Consider the following 15,936-nt stretch of genomic DNA (forward strand, 5'->3'; position numbering starts at 1 on the left):
TCCAGGACTATGAAATCAGCAGGGATGTAAAGGCCTTCAACCTTTACTAACACGTCCTCTACTTGTCCATAAGCCTGTTTTCTTGAGCTGTCTGCCATCTCTAATGAGATTCTAGCAGCTTGCACCCCATAGATTCCCAGTTTCTCTATTACAGAGAGGGGCATGAGGTTTATCCCTGAACCAAGGTCACACAGAGCTTTAAAGATCATGGTGCCTATGGTGCAGGGTATTATGAACTTTCCAGGATCCTGTCTCTTCTGAGGCAATGTCAGTTGATCCAGATCACTTAGTTCATTGATGAACAAGGGAAGTTCAACTTCCCAAGTATCAATGCCAAATAATTTGGCATTCAGCTTCATGATTGCACCAAGAAACTTGGTAGTTTGCTCTTCAGTAACATCCTCATTCTCTTCAGAAGAGGAATACTCATCAGAGCTCATGAAGGGCATAAGGAGGTTCAATGGAATCTCTATGGTCTCTAGAAGAGTCTCAGATTCCTTTGGTTCCTCAGAGGGAAGCTCCTTATTGACCACTGGACGTCCCAGGGGGTCTTCCTCCTTAGGATTCACGTCCTCTCCTCTCCTCACAGGTTCGGCCATGGCGCTTATGTCAATGGCCTTGCACTCTCCTTTTGGGTTCTCTTCTGTATTGCTTGGGAGAGTACTAGGAGGGATTTCAGTGATCCTTTTACTCAGCTGGCCCACTTGTGCTTCCAGATTTCTAATGGAAGACCTTGTTTCATTCATGAAACTTACAGTGGCCTTAGATAGATCAGAGACTAGATTTGCTAAATTAGAAGCATTTTGTTCAGAGTTCTCTGTCTTTTGCTGAGTTGATGATGGAAAAGGCTTGCTATTGCTAAACCTGTTTCTTCCACCATTATTAAAGCCTTGTTGGGGCTTTTGATCCTTCCATGAGAAATTTGGATGATTTCTCCATGTTGAGTTATAGGTGTTTCCATAAGGTTCACCTAAGTAATTTACCTCTGCTATTGCAGGGTTCTCAGGATCATAAGCTTCTTCTTCAGGAGAAGCCTCTTGAGTACTGTTGGATGCAGCTTGCATTCCATGCAGACTCTGAGAGATCATATTGACTTGCTGAGTCAATATTTTATTCTGAGCCAATATGGCATTCAGAGTATCAACTTCAAGAACTCCCTTCTTCATAGGTGTCCCATTACTCACAGGATTCCTTTCAGAAGTGTACATGAACTGGTTATTAGCAACCATGTCAATGAGTTCTTGAGCTTCTGCAGGCGTTTTCTTTAGGTGAATGGATCCACCTGCAGAAGTGTCCAGTGACATCTTTGATAGCTCAGATAAACCATCATAGAATATATCCAGGATGGTCCATTCTGAAAGCATGTCAGAAGGACACTTTTTGGTCAACTGTTTGTATCTTTCCCAAGCTTCATAGAGGGATTCACCTTCTTTCTGTCTGAAGGTTTGAACATCAGCTCTAAGCTTGCTCAGCTTTTGAGGAGGAAAGTACTTGGCTAAGAAAGCCGTGACCAGCTTATCCCAAGAGTTCAGGTTGTCTTTAGGTTGAAAATCCAACCATAATCTAGCTCTGTCTCTTACAGCAAAAGGGAAAAGCATGAGCCTGTAAACTTCAGGATCTACTCCATTAGTCTTAACAGTATCACATATCTGCAAGAATTCAGTTAAGAACTGAAAAGGATCTTCAGATGGAAGTCCATGAAACTTGCAGTTCTGCTGCATCAGAGAAACTAATTGAGGTTTCAGCTCAAAGTTGTTTGCTCCAATGGCAGGAATGGAGATGCTTCTTCCATGTAAATTGGAATTAGGTGCAGTAAAGTCACCAAGCATCTTCCTTGCATTATCATTATTTTCGGTTGCCATCTCCTCTGCCTGTTCGAAAATTTCTGAAAGGTTATCTCTGGATTGTTGTATTTTTGCTTCTCTTAATTTTCTCTTCAGAGTCCTTTCAGGTTCTGGATCTGCTTCCACAAGAATGTTTTGGTCCTTGCTCCTGCTCATATGACAAAGAAGAAGGCACAGAAAAATAATAATAATAATAATAGAGATCCTTTATACCACAGTATAGGGATCCCTTTATGAGTGGAAGAAAAGAGGGGGAGACAAAGAATGTGATGTAAAGGAAGAAACACAACTGTACGAATGGAAGAGATGTGAGATGAGATGTTAGGATATGAATGAATAAATAGAATGAGATGGGGAGGGATAATTTTCGAAAATTATTTTGAAAAAGAGTTAGTGATTTTTGAAAAATGGTTTTTGAAAAAATGTTAGTAATTTTCGAAAATTTTTGAAATAAAAAATAAAAGATAAAAATAATTAGTTAATTAAAAAGAAATATTTGAAAAAGAGGGAAGATATTTTCGAAAATGAGAGAGAGAGAGTTAGTTAGGTAGTTTTGAAAAAGTTAAGAAACAAACAAAAAGTTAGTTAGTTAGTTGAAACAATTTTGAAAAGATAGGAAGTTAGGAAGTTAGAGAAGATATTTTGAAATCAAATTTTTGAAAAAGATAAGATAAGAAGATATTTTTGAAAAGATATGATAGAAATTAGTTTTTGAAAAAGATTTGATTTTTAAAATCTCAATTAATGACTTGATTCATAAGAAATCACAAGATATGATTCTAGAACTCAAAGTTTGAATCTTTCTTAACAAGCAAGTAACAAACTTCAAATTTTTGAATCAAAACATTAATTGATTATGTTATTTTCGAAAATTTGATATAAAAATAAGAAAAAGATTTTTAAAAAATATTTTTGGAATTTTCGAAAATAACTAAGAATTTTGAAAAAGATTTGATTTTTGAAAAAGATTTTGAAAAAGATAAGATTTTCAAATTGAAAATTTGATTTGACTCATGAGAAACAATTTGATTTTAAAAATTTTTGAAAAAGTCAATCCAAATTTTCGAATTTGATGAGAGAAAAAGGGAAAGATATAATTTTTTGATTTTTGAATTTTTATGATGCAAGAGAAAAACACTAAAAAGATGCAATGCATGAAATTTTTAGATCAAAACAATGAATGCATGTATGAATGATATGAATGTCAAGATGAACACCAAGAACACTTTGAATGTCAAGATGAACATCAAGAACATATTTTTGAAAAATTTTTAATGCAAAGAAAACATGCAAGACACCAAACTTAGAATTCTTTAATGCTTAGACACTAAGAATTCAAGAATGCATATGATAAACATGAAAAGACACAAAACAAAAAATCATCAAGATCAAACAAGAAGACTTACCAAGAACAACTTGAAGATCATGAAGAACACTATGAATGCATGAAATTTTCGAAAAATGCAAGATGCACATGCAATTGACACCAAACTTATAACATGACTCAAGACTCAAACAAGAAACACAAAAAATATTTTTGATTTTTATGATTTTCTAATTTTTTTGGATTTTTCGAAAATTAATAGAAAAAGGAAAATAAGGATTCCAAAATTTTTAATATGAATTCCAGGAATCTTGCATTCTTAGTCTAAAGCTTCAGTCCAGGAATTAGACATGGCTCACTAGCCAGCCAAGCTTTCAATGAAAGCTCCGGTCCAAAACACTAGACATGGCCAATGGCCAGCCAAGCTTCAGCATTTAACACCAGAGTATATTGATCTTGATAACGAATTGCTGCTCATCATTTATCAAGTATGTAACTTACCTCTGATGGTTTGGAAGCCTCAGTCCAAAAGAATTTAGACATGGCTTTACAGCCAGCCAGGCTTCACATGCTTCATGAAACACTAGAATTCATTCTTAAAAATCTTGAATAAAATTTTTGAAAACATTTTTATTTATTTTTTTTTTCGAAAACAGATGAGAAATTTTTTTGAAATATTTTTGAAAAGAAAACAAAAAGAAAATTACCTAATCTGAGCAACAGGATGAACCGTCAGTTGTCCAAACTCAAACAATCCCCGGCAACGGCGCCAAAAACTTGGTGCACGAAATTGTGATCTCTGGTAATGGCTTCTTAGGCCAGATACTCTGATCTAGTTTTACAGTCTGTCACAACTTCGATACAACTAACCAGCAAGTGCACTGGGTCGTCCAAGTAATACCTTACGTGAGTAAGGGTCGAATCCCATGGAGATTGTTGGTATGAAGTAAGCTATGGTCACCTTGTAAATCTCAGTCAGGTAGATATAAAGTGATAATGGTGTTTTCGAATATTATATAATAAGATAGAGATAGAGGTACTTATGTAAATCATTGGTAGGAATTTCAGATAAGCGAATGGAGATACTTTTCGTTCCTCTGAACCTATGCTTTCCTGCTATCTTCATCCAATCAGTCTTACTCCTTTCCATGGCTGGCTTTATGCAAGGGCATCACCGTTGTCAGTGGCTACATCCCCTCCTCTCAGTGAATAATATGCTCACGCACCCTGTCACGGCACGGCTATTCATCTGTCGGTTCCCGATCATGCTGGAATAGGATTCACCCTCCTTTTGCGTCTGTCACTAACGCCCAGCATTCGCGAGTTTGAAGCTCGTCACAGTCATTCAATCATTGAATCCTACTCAGAATACCACAGACAAGGTTTAGACCTTCCGGATTCTCTTGAATGCCGCCATCATTCTAGCTTACGCCACGAAGATTCTAGTTAGGAGATCTAAGAGATACTCATTCTAGCTTAATTCATGTAGAACAGAAGTGTTTGTCAGGCACGCGTTCATAAGGGAGAAGGATGATGAGCGTCACACATAATCATCACCTTCATCACGTTCTTGGGTGCGAATGGATATCTTAGAAGCGAAATAAGAAGAATTGAATAGAAAACAGAAGTACTTTGCATTAATCTTTGAGGAACAGCAGAGCTCCACACCTTAATCTATGGAGTGTAGAAACTCTACCGTATGAAAATACATAAGTGAAGGTCCAGGCATGGCCGAGATGGCCAGCCCCCTAAAACGTGATCAAAGGATCATAAGGTAATCCAAAGATGGTCAAAAAGACGTCTAATACAATAGTAAGAGGTCCTATTTATAATAAACTAGTCACTAGGGTTTACATGAGTAAGTAATTGATGAATAAATCCACTTCCGGGGCCCACTTGGTGTGTGTTTGGGCTGAGCCTAAGTGTTGCACGTGCAGAGGCCATTTGTGGAGTTGAACGCCAGTATTTGTGCCAGTTTGGGCGTTCAACTCTGGTTTTGGATCCTTTTCTGGCACTGGACGCCAGATTTGGTCAGAGAGCTGGCGTTGAACGCTAGTTTACGTCGTCTATTCTTGGCCAAAGTATGGACTATTATACATTGCTGGAAAGCCCTGGATGTCTAATTTCCAACGCAATTGGAAGCGCGCCATTTCAAGTTCTGTAGCTCCAGAAAATCCACTTTGAGTGCAGGGAGGTCAGAATCCAACAGCATCAGCAGTCCTTCTTCAACCTCTGAATCTGATTTCTGCTCAAGTCCCTCAATTTCAGCCAGAAAATACCTGAAATCATAGAAAAACACACAAACTCATAGTAAAGTCCAGAAATGTGAATTTAACACAAAATCTATTAAAAACATCCCTAAAAGTAACTAGATCCTACTAAAAACATACTAAAAACAATGTCAAAAAGCGTATAAATTATCCGCTCATCAGAGCCCAGGGGAGAATTTTCAAGTTCCAACGTTAGCCTCCAAGTTAGGGGGCTAACGTTGGGGCTAACTTTTCAACCAAAAGTTTGTGCAAAAGTTTGATGCTAACTTTAGGTCCAGCTTCTTGCTTCCTGGTTCAGTTTCACTTATTCCATTGTCCTCTCTTCACTCCTAGCCATTCCTTCTTGCTTCAACCTTTCTCCAAGCTTTCTTCACCTATCATTAATCAACCAAACTCATCAAAGCTATGCTCAAAATCATGAGATATTCATTCTTTCATAATATGCAACAAATATAGCATGAAACCTCATGAAATGGCATGAATTCATATATGGTTGGTTCAATCAAGGGAAACATGAAAATCTACTCAATTAGCTTGCTTGTAGCTCAAGAAAGTGCATAATTCTAATGAAAACAAAAGAAAAGGACTAGCTAAAATAGGCTAGGATGACTTGTCATCACAACACCAAACTTAAAGCTTGCTTGTCCCCAAGCAAGAAAAGATTTATTGAGAAGAAAGAATGAAATAGAAGAGGATGTTCATGCTAGCAGAGTATTATTGATAGTTCATGGGGTTTTGTGTGGATATGCAAATACTCACTTCTTATTGACTCCTAGGCCTAGAAAGTCTCCTTCAAGCTTCAAGTGACATACTGCTATGACCTCTCATTATTCCTTTATCCTTGGCTATTACTTTGTTCATAAGCTTTATTTGAGTGTCATGTGTAACAAATTCATTTTCTTTATTTTATACTTGACACATTATTCACTATAGACACTTGGCTCACATTCCTTCTTAGAACATTGGTGCCCAGCACCTCTTTGGGTTACTAAATGCCTTGTAGTTAGGTTGCTCTTGATAGTGGACTTTCAGCTGATGATCCCGGGTTAGTTAACCCAAGTCACCAAGTGTTGAAGCACTCCAAAGAGCTTAATAATCCAAGCAGATCCTAATACACAGACACCACAGGCATATATTCTAAGGTTCAAGCTATTGGTGTCCAGCTTTGTTTCTTTTTGTTTTTCTTTTGTTCTGCCACTTTTTGGCTATCTTTTTTTTCTTTTCTTCTTTTTGTTTTTCTTTCTAACCAAGGAAATTAATTCAATTGAGATTCATAGACAGTAGGCCACTCTTTACTTAGAAGGAGATATCCTGGCTCTTTATCCACTAAAAGTGAGCTATTATACAATCACACACATACCACCACTTACTTTTATTCCACTTCTATCTAACAGAAACCATTTTACTTCACATTCAAACTGTTCTTTTATTGAATTTAGAGATGCAGGGGACAACACATGCTTCTTGTCAAGTGAAAATAAACACCCAAGCACACACATAGACTAGCCTACTTATTTTAAAATAAACAAACATAATGCAAAGACTTTTAAATGACTACTTAAAAATGCAAAGACAACTTAGAACAGATAGATTTTGTAGTGATGAATAAGGAGCAAGTCCACCTTTCATTTGTCATGCCTTTTCTTTCTCCTTTCATACACTTGGCTGCTAGTGTTCCCACCATCCTTGTTTGGTGCCTGTTGATCTTGCCAAAAGCCAGCCTTATTCATAGCCTCCTCCACTCTATCTTCAAGTCTCATAGCCCTGCTTACTTCTACCTCACTTCTCATTTTGAAGAATTCATCAAAAGTTGGGAACGCCGGATCCATGTTGTGCAAATGTTCTCCAATATAGTTTAGTTTGATTTGGCTATTGACGTTGTAATCGGCTTGTACTTCATACCTTGCATCTTGGAGTGTTGTGAACTCCTTGAAAGCCTTCAAACTTTCAGCTTGCATTTGTTCCAACTTCCCAAAAGATTCATGAGATTGAAAGGCATGTTCTTCTTGCATCACAAGGAATCTTGACTCGAATTCACTTTGTTTGCTCATTATTCTTAGCTCTCTTTCTTCTTGTGCTTGTTGGTTCTTCATGTACAGAGAATGGTATTCCTCTTGCCTTTCTTGGATTCTCGTGTACTGTTGAGACAATCTTCCTATTGCTTCTTGCATTTGAGTCATATCCATATTACCATGTGGGAAAAAGTGTGGCTGTTCCTCCTTCTCTTGTGGCTCTTCTTCTATGTGTGGCTCATCTTCTTCCATTGGCTCTTCTCTTTCCCTTCCTCCATGTGGTCTTCGGCCTTGATGTGCTTCAAGGGGCATCATCATTCGTTCAATGGTTATGGGCATGCCTTGGCTTAACCACATTGGATTCTCCTCTTCCAATGGAACTTTAGCCTTTGCACACAACCTCCAAATGGTACTTGGATAATACAACCAAGATCCGGCCGAATTCTTTTCAGCTAGCTTTTGAATGTCTCTTGCAAGGATTTCATGAACTCTTATCTCTCCACCCACCATGATACAATGCAGCATCACGGCTCTCTCCCTGTTAACTTCCGAGGTGTTTACTGTGCCCAGAATTGATCTTTTCATCAACTCATACCATCCTTTTGCTTCCGGAGTGAGGTTACATCTCTTCAGGAACTTATATCTGTTCTTGTTATCTCCTTCCCACTCTGAGTTCTCAAAACAAATGTCTCTCGCAATCTCTTCATAATCCTGATCCTCATTCAATCTTTGTTGGTATCCCGGTTCATCAAAGCGGACTGACTTTAGTTTCAAGACTTTTTTGATTGCATCCGGGCTAAAGTCTACTTCCACCCCCCGCACATAGCTCTTGTACGTTGGGGGCTCACGCATGTCAAGCCTTGGGACATTTGCATAGAATTCTCTTATGATATTGGTATTAATTCGGGTGGCTGGTGATGTAAGTTCCTCCCATCTCCTCTTCCGGATTTTGTTCTTCATTTCTTGACATCCATCATCCGGCAACATGAATGGAATTTCAGGATAGATTCTTTTCTCGTGTATCCATTGAATTTGCATTTGATGAAACCAAGACTTGAACCTCCGTTGGTCATATTCATGTGTTTCTTCCTCTACTATTGGATCTTTTCCTTTTCGTCGTTTGGTTCTTGAGGAGGATGCCATGATCACTTGGTTGGTTGAGAGGGAATGTGAAGAGTGTTGGAGAGTTTGATGTGTGTTTGGAGGAAAAAGAAATTAGGACCGGACTTGCTATGACAAGAAATTATGAAGAGAAGTTTAAGTGGTTGGAGTTTAAAGTAAGAGAAAGGTTGCACAAAGCTTGTTATGTTGAGGAGTGATTCGGTCATGTGCATGGCTTGAAGGTGGTATGCTTTTAAATGAGCAATGAAGGGCTAGGATGCAATTAGACACTATGGGGATCAAAGGTGTGCATGTATGGATGAATGAAGACAAAATTTGCTCTTTCCCTTGCCTTTGCCGTGATCATTCTCAAGGAGTGGCAGATTTCTTTCTTGAAGCATGTGATGGGATTTTGTCCTTATGCTATGCTTTCCTTTGTCTTGTCTTTTTCATTGAAGATTCTTTGACCTCCTAGTCATCACAACAAGACAACATATATTAGTCTTATCCAACCGTAGCAAGAGTGTTCTTTTTAGAAATACTATGTGAACCATCAATTCTTATCTCATTTGAACCGTGATACTCTCTTTGGAGGACACCAAACTTAATGTTTGGTCATGTATAAAGAAAACGAGTCTTTTCCTCCAATTAGTGAAGTTCAAACGTTAAATGTCCATAAGAATTGTTTCCATTACACTTTCTTTTTCTTTTTTTTTTTCATGAAGGATTAATTGTATCCTTGAATCGGTGCATCAAGGTTTGATGAACACCAAACTTGTTTCTTGTCAAAGGGTACATCACAATTAATGCCTTCATTACTGAATAAGAATTTTTTCATTTATAAGATTTTGAAGAATAACAAATGTATGATTATTGATGCATGAGTTTCAAATTTTCATGAAGCTATGTGGACACCAAACTTAGCATATGTTTCAAAATAGTGCATGCAGTCAATGGACATGTTCATGAAAAGAGAAAAGAATTCATGCTCAATTGATCATAACTTATTGAATTTAAAATGACATGAATCTTAAAGCATGGGTTGCCTCCCATGGAGCGCTCTTTTATTGTCATTAGCTTGACATTGAAGCTTTCTTTTATGGTGGTTGGTGCTTGTAGGGCCTTAATTTGTCTCCTCTGACCGTGATCCTCTTCTTTGTTTTCTGGTGTTCAATTTTAGCATGCTCTAATGATAGTATGTTACTGACAGTATAGTAATCCTCGGTTTGTTGATTTGCCCCCAGCTGTTGATATATCAGTTGCACTTTGTCACCTTTGGAAAGCCCCTCTGTTGGAATCTTTCTATTCTTCCAGCCCCTTTTTGCTTTGTTTCTGCGTTTCATCTTTCCTTTTGTTGATCTTTCTTTTCTGGCCGTAGGTCTTTCTTGGGGACCTCTCTTTTCAGTGGCTGATACTCTAACATCCTCTTGGGCTTTTTCATCAGTCTGCACAATCCTTAGCATTGGGATGTTGCTGTGACTTCCCTGGTCATTTTTCATATAGTCTTTCTTTTCCTTGCTAAATTGTGCCTCTGGCAACACCTTCAGAGTGACACTCTGGTCATGCATCCTTAGAGTTAATTCCCCTTCCTCTACGTCTATGATAGCTCTAGCAGTGGCCAAGAATGGCCTTCCCAGTATAACAGAGTCACCATCATCATCGTTTGATTCTAGAACCACAAAGTCAACAGGGTATATAAAACTGTCCACCTTGACCAAAAGATTTTCAATTACACCCCTGGGGTATACTATTGACTTGTCTACCAGCTCCAGAGACATTTGTACTGGTTTGACCTCCTCTATATGCAGCTTTTTCACCAAGGAAGATGGTATTAAGTTAATACTTGCTCCGAGATCCCACATTGCTTTAGTGATGGTCAATTCCCCAATGGTGCAAGGCAACAGGAAGCTCCCTGGGTCCTCAAGCTTGGGAGGAAGCCCCTTTTGAATCAAGGCCCTGCATTCCTCAGTAATCATTATGGTTTCTTTCTCATCCCAGCTTCTTTTCTTGTTGATGAGATCCTTCAGAAACTTGGAGTATAGAGGCATTTGCTCAATTGCTTCAGCAAAGGGGATATTAATTTCTAGCTTCTTAAAGATCTCAAGGAATTTGTGAAAATGCTGGTCTTTAACCTCTTTGTTGAACCTCTGGGGATATGGCAGTGGAGGTGTGATGCTTTTTCCTATTTGCTGCTGTCCCTGAGCTACTTCCTTTGAGCTATGTGGCTGGTTGTTCTTCTCTTTAAGTTTCTCAGTGCTTTTGTTTGGCATCACAACTTGCTCCTCAGCCTCATCTGCCTTTGTTTGCTTCTCATCCTCCGTTGGTTCTTTGATGTTCTCTGCTTGCTTCTTTGTAGTGTCATTGTTGCTTCTCAATACTCTCCCACTCCTTAATTGTATTGCCTTGCATTCCTCCTTGGGATTTGGAATTGTGTCACTGGGCAGTGAGTTTGAAGGTCTCTCAATAGATACTTGCTTGGAGAGTTGCCCCATCTGTCTCTCTAGGCTTTTCAGGGAGGCTTCCTGATTCTTGGTTACCATTTCTTGGTGTTTCAACATTTTGTCTATCATGGCCTCCAAGTGAGTGATTCTTTGGGCTTCAGGTGATACTTGAGGTGGGTTATGAGATGTGGGTGGTAGATGGTAGGCATTTTGGTTGGTGGGTTGGTTATTAGATTGGTATTGGTTGAAGTTGGGGTAGTTGTTTTGAGGTTTTCTGTAGGGGTTTTGGTTAGTCTGCTGCTGGTTGTGATTTTGGTTGCTTCTTGGGTTGTGTTGGTTTGAGTTCCTCTGCCATGGTTGTTGGTTTTGGGTATGGTTATCTCCCCATCTGAGGTTTAGGTGGTTCTTCCAGGATGGATTGTATGTATCACCATACACTTCCTTTGGTCCTTGGTTGTGCATATACTGTACTTGCTCTTGTTGTTGTTCTTCTTGAGTTTCTTCATTCTGTCCCCATGTGGTTGATGGTTGGCTAGTGTTGACTGCTGCAACTTAGAGACTATCAATTCTCTTGGCCATTTGCTCAAATTGTTGCTGAATTTGCTGCTGCATCATCTTGTTTTGAGCTAGGATTGAATCCACTCCTTCTAGCTCCATTACTCCTCTCCTTTGTGATGGTTGGCGGCCTCTTTGATGAGCAAAGAAATACTGGTTGTTAGACACCATATCAATGAGTTCTTGAGCTTCTTCTGCAGTTTTCATGAGTTGCAAGGAACCTCCAGCTGAATGATCCAAAGCTTCCTGGGATTTCAGTGTCAAGCCTTCATAAAAGTTTTGAAGTTTCTCAAACTCATTAAACATGGCAGGGGGACATTTCCTGATCAGAGCCTTGTACCTCTCCCATGCCTCATAAATGGGTTCGGCCTCCATTTGTGTAAATGTTTGTACCTCAGCCTTTAACCTTATAATCCTCTGAGGTGGATAAAATTTGGCAAGAAACTTAGTTACCAAATCATCCCAGTTGTTAATGCTGTCCCTTGGAAACGATTCCAACCATTTAGTGGCCTTGTCCCTGAGAGAAAATGGGAATAGCATCAGTTTGTAACTGTCAGGGGGCACTCCATTAGTTTTGACAGTGTTGCATATCCTCAAGAAAGTGGATAAATGTTGGTGTGGGTCCTCAAGTGGTCCTCCACCAAAAGAGCAGTTGTTCTGAACCAAAGTGATGAGTTGTGGCTTGAGTTCAAAATTATTAGCATTGACATTTGGAGCCAAGATGCTGCTCCCACAATGTCTAGGATTTGCAAAGGTATAGGAAGCCAAAACTCTCCTTTGGGGTGGGTTGCCATTGTTGTTGTCTTCTCCACCTGGTGGATTGGTTAGATGTTCCTCCATCTCTTGGAATTCTTCGTCTGATTCCTCTTCCCCAACAATATTTTTCCCTCTTTCAGCTCTTCTTAACCTCCTGAGAGTTCTTTCGTCTTGTTCATGAAAATTGGGTATGGTTCTTCTTGTACCTAACATACAAGCAGAGCATGAGAAATGCACAAAACCAGTGACACTTCAATTTACTACCAGATTGAAGTGTTAGTTAGTTTAAGCAAAAAATCAAACAGTTAGTGGGTTAATCAAAATTAAAGAAAAAGTGCTTGATCTAGATCACCACCTCACTTAATCATTGTCAATCTAATCAATCCCCGGCAACGGCGCCAAAAACTTGATGAGATATTTTGTAGGAAAATAAATTTCTCCCAAAATACACAAATATAACCGGCAAGTGCACCGGGTCGTATCAAGTAATAAAAACTCACGGGAGTGAGGTCGATCCCACAGGGATTGAAGGATTGAGCAATTTTAGTTTAGTGGTTGATTTAGTCAAGCGAATCAAGATTTGGTAGATGGTTTTGTGACTTGCAGAATTAAATTGCATTGAAGTAAAGAGAACAAGAAATAAATTGCTGAAACGTAAAGAACAAGAAATTAAATGGCGGAAGCTTAGAGTGCAAGAAATGTAAATTGCGGAATCTTAAAGCGCAAGGAATGTAAATTGCTTGAAATGTAAAGGGGATTGGGATGTGGATTTGCAGAAATTAAACAAGGAAAAATTAAATTGCATCAAACAGAAGAGGGAAAGGGAATTGGGATTGAACCAGATATGAAGCAGAAAAGTAAATGAACATAGAAAGCAGTAAACAGAGAAGTGAAATGGGAAATTCAGATCTCAGGACCCAGAGACTAGAAAACCAAGTCTAGATCTCAATGCCTTCCTAGATCCAACAAGAACAATTGCAAGGAAATTGTAAATTGCAAGGAAAATAGATAAAGAGCAATTAACCGGAAATGAAATTCAATTAGCAGTAAAGAAACAGAGATCCAAGATTGAGATTGAAACAAAATTTCTTCAATTCTCCAATCCAAGATCCAAGACAAGTGTAAATGAAATTGAAAGCAATGAAAACAAAGAAATTAAAGTTTAAAAGCTCTCCGAAAACTATTATGAAAATTCCAAAAGGAAAGCTCCCCGAAGAACTTGAATTCTATCCTATTTATACACTTTCTTCAAATGATCTTCAAGCCTTGAGTTGGGCCTTTGCTCTTGGTGGAATTGGATTGAAAGAGGCCTTGGTTGATTGCTCTTGAAGTTTGGAGAAGAACCAAAGTGAACCAATTGAACCGGTTTTGAGGTTAGCAAAAGTTGGACCAAAAGTTTGAGAACTTTTCATAGCAGCCAGCACAATTTGCTGGTATGAACGTTGGTGCCAACGTTAGGGGTCTAACTTTGACCCTAACGTTGGCCTTGCCTAATGTGTTTGTGGCGCCAACGTTAGCCACCAAGTTAGGGGGCTAACGTTGGCGCAAACTTTTGCTCCTTCTCCATTGAAAATTCATGTGCCAACGTTAGCCTCCAAGCTAGGGGGCTAACGTTGGCGCAAACGTTGGATGGCCAGGGAGGAATTCATGTGCCAACGTTAGCCTCCAAGTTAGGGGGCTAACGTTGGCGCAAACTTTTGGAGCCCAGGGGAGAAATTCATGTGCCAACGTTAGCCTCAAAGTTAGGGGGCTAACGTTGGCGCAAACTTTTGGAGCCTGGTGCACGAAATTATGATCTCTGGTAATGGCTTCTTAGGCCAGATACTCTGATCTAGTTTTACAGTCTGTCACAACTTCGATACAACTAACCAGCAAGTGCACTGGGTCGTCCAAGTAATACCTTACGTGAGTAAGGGTCGAATCCCACGGAGATTGTTGGTATGAAGCAAGCTATGGTCACCTTGTAAATCTCAGTCAGGTAGATATAAAGTGATAATGGTGTTTTCGAATATTATATAATAAGATAGGGATAGAGGTACTTATGTAAATCATTGGTAGGAATTTCAGATAAGCGAATGGAGATACTTTTCGTTCCTCTGAACCTATGCTTTCCTGCTATCTTCATCCAATCAGTCTTACTCCTTTCCATGGCTGGCTTTATGCAAGGGCATCACCATTGTCAGTGGCTACATCCCCTCCTCTCAGTGAATAATATGCTCACGCACCCTGTCACGGCACGGCTATTCATCTGTCGGTTCCCGATCATGCTGGAATAGGATTCACCCTCCTTTTGCGTCTGTCACTAACGCCCAGCACTCGCGAGTTTGAAGCTCGTCACAGTCATTCAATCATTGAATCCTACTCAGAATACCACAGACAAGGTTTAGACCTTCCGGATTCTCTTGAATGCCGCCATCATTCTAGCTTACGCCACGAAGATTCTGGTTAGGAGATCTAAGAGATACTCATTCTAGCTTAATTCATGTAGAACAGAAGTGTTTGTCAGGCACGCGTTCATAAGGGAGAAGGATGATGAGCGTCACACATAATCATCACCTTCATCACGTTCTTGGGTGCGAATGGATATCTTAGAAGCGAAATAAGAAGAATTGAATAGAAAACAGAAGTACTTTGCATTAATCTTTGAGGAACAGCAGAGCTCCACACCTTAATCTATGGAGTGTAGAAACTCTACCGTATGAAAATACATAAGTGAAGGTCCAGGCATGGCCGAGATGGCCAGCCCCCTAAAACGTGATCAAAGGATCATAAGGTAATCCAAAGATGGTCAAAAAGACGTCTAATACAATAGTAAGAGGTCCTATTTATAATAAACTAGTCACTAGGGTTTACATGAGTAAGTAATTGATGAATAAATCCACTTCCGGGGCCCACTTGGTGTGTGTTTGGGCTGAGCCTAAGTGTTGCACGTGCAGAGGCCATTTGTGGAGTTGAACGCCAGTATTTGTGCCAGTTTGGGCGTTCAACTCTGGTTTTGGATCCTTTTTTGGCGCTGGACGCCAGATTTGGTCAGAGAGCTGGCGTTGAACGCCAGTTTACGTCATCTATTCTTGGCCAAAGTATGGACTATTATAAATTTCTGGAAAGCCCTGGATGTCTACTTTCCAACGCAATTGGAAGCGCGCCATTTCGAATTCTGTAGCTCCAGAAAATCCACTTTGAGTCCAGGGCGGTCAGAATCCAACAGCATCAGCAGTCCTTCTTCAACCTCTGAATCTGATTTCTGCTCAAGTCCCTCAATTTCAGCCAGAAAATACCTGAAATCACAGAAAAACACACAAACTCATAGTAAAGTCCAGAAATGTGAATTTAACACAAAATCTATTAAAAACATCCCTAAAAGTAACTAGATCCTACTAAAAACATACTAAAAACAATGTCAAAAAGCGTATAAATTATCCGCTCATCACAACACCAAACTTAAATTGTTGCTTGTCCCCAAGCAACTGAAAATCAAATAGGATAAAAAGAAGAGAATATACTATAAATTCCAAACTATCAATGAAACAGAGCTTCAATCATATGAGCGGGACTTATAGCTTTTTGCCTCTTGAATAGTTTTGGCATCTCACTTTATCCATTGAGGTTCAGAATGATTGGCATCTATAGGAA

The 15,936-nt window shown here is 39.3% G+C and overlaps 1 non-coding gene across 1 annotated transcript; it reads left to right on the forward strand.

Annotated features, from left to right (window-relative positions):
- Window positions 1-1,358: 1,358 nt before the first annotated feature.
- Window positions 1,359-1,466, forward strand: LOC112760945 (small nucleolar RNA R71). Its single transcript, XR_003181357.1, has one exon. It is a non-coding gene; the product is annotated as a small nucleolar RNA R71 (small nucleolar RNA).
- The last annotated feature ends 14,470 nt before the right edge of the window (window positions 1,467-15,936 follow it).

Source organism: Arachis hypogaea, chromosome 16 (genome assembly GCF_003086295.3).
Source record: "Arachis hypogaea cultivar Tifrunner chromosome 16, arahy.Tifrunner.gnm2.J5K5, whole genome shotgun sequence".
Lineage (NCBI taxonomy): Eukaryota > Viridiplantae > Streptophyta > Magnoliopsida > Fabales > Fabaceae > Arachis > Arachis hypogaea.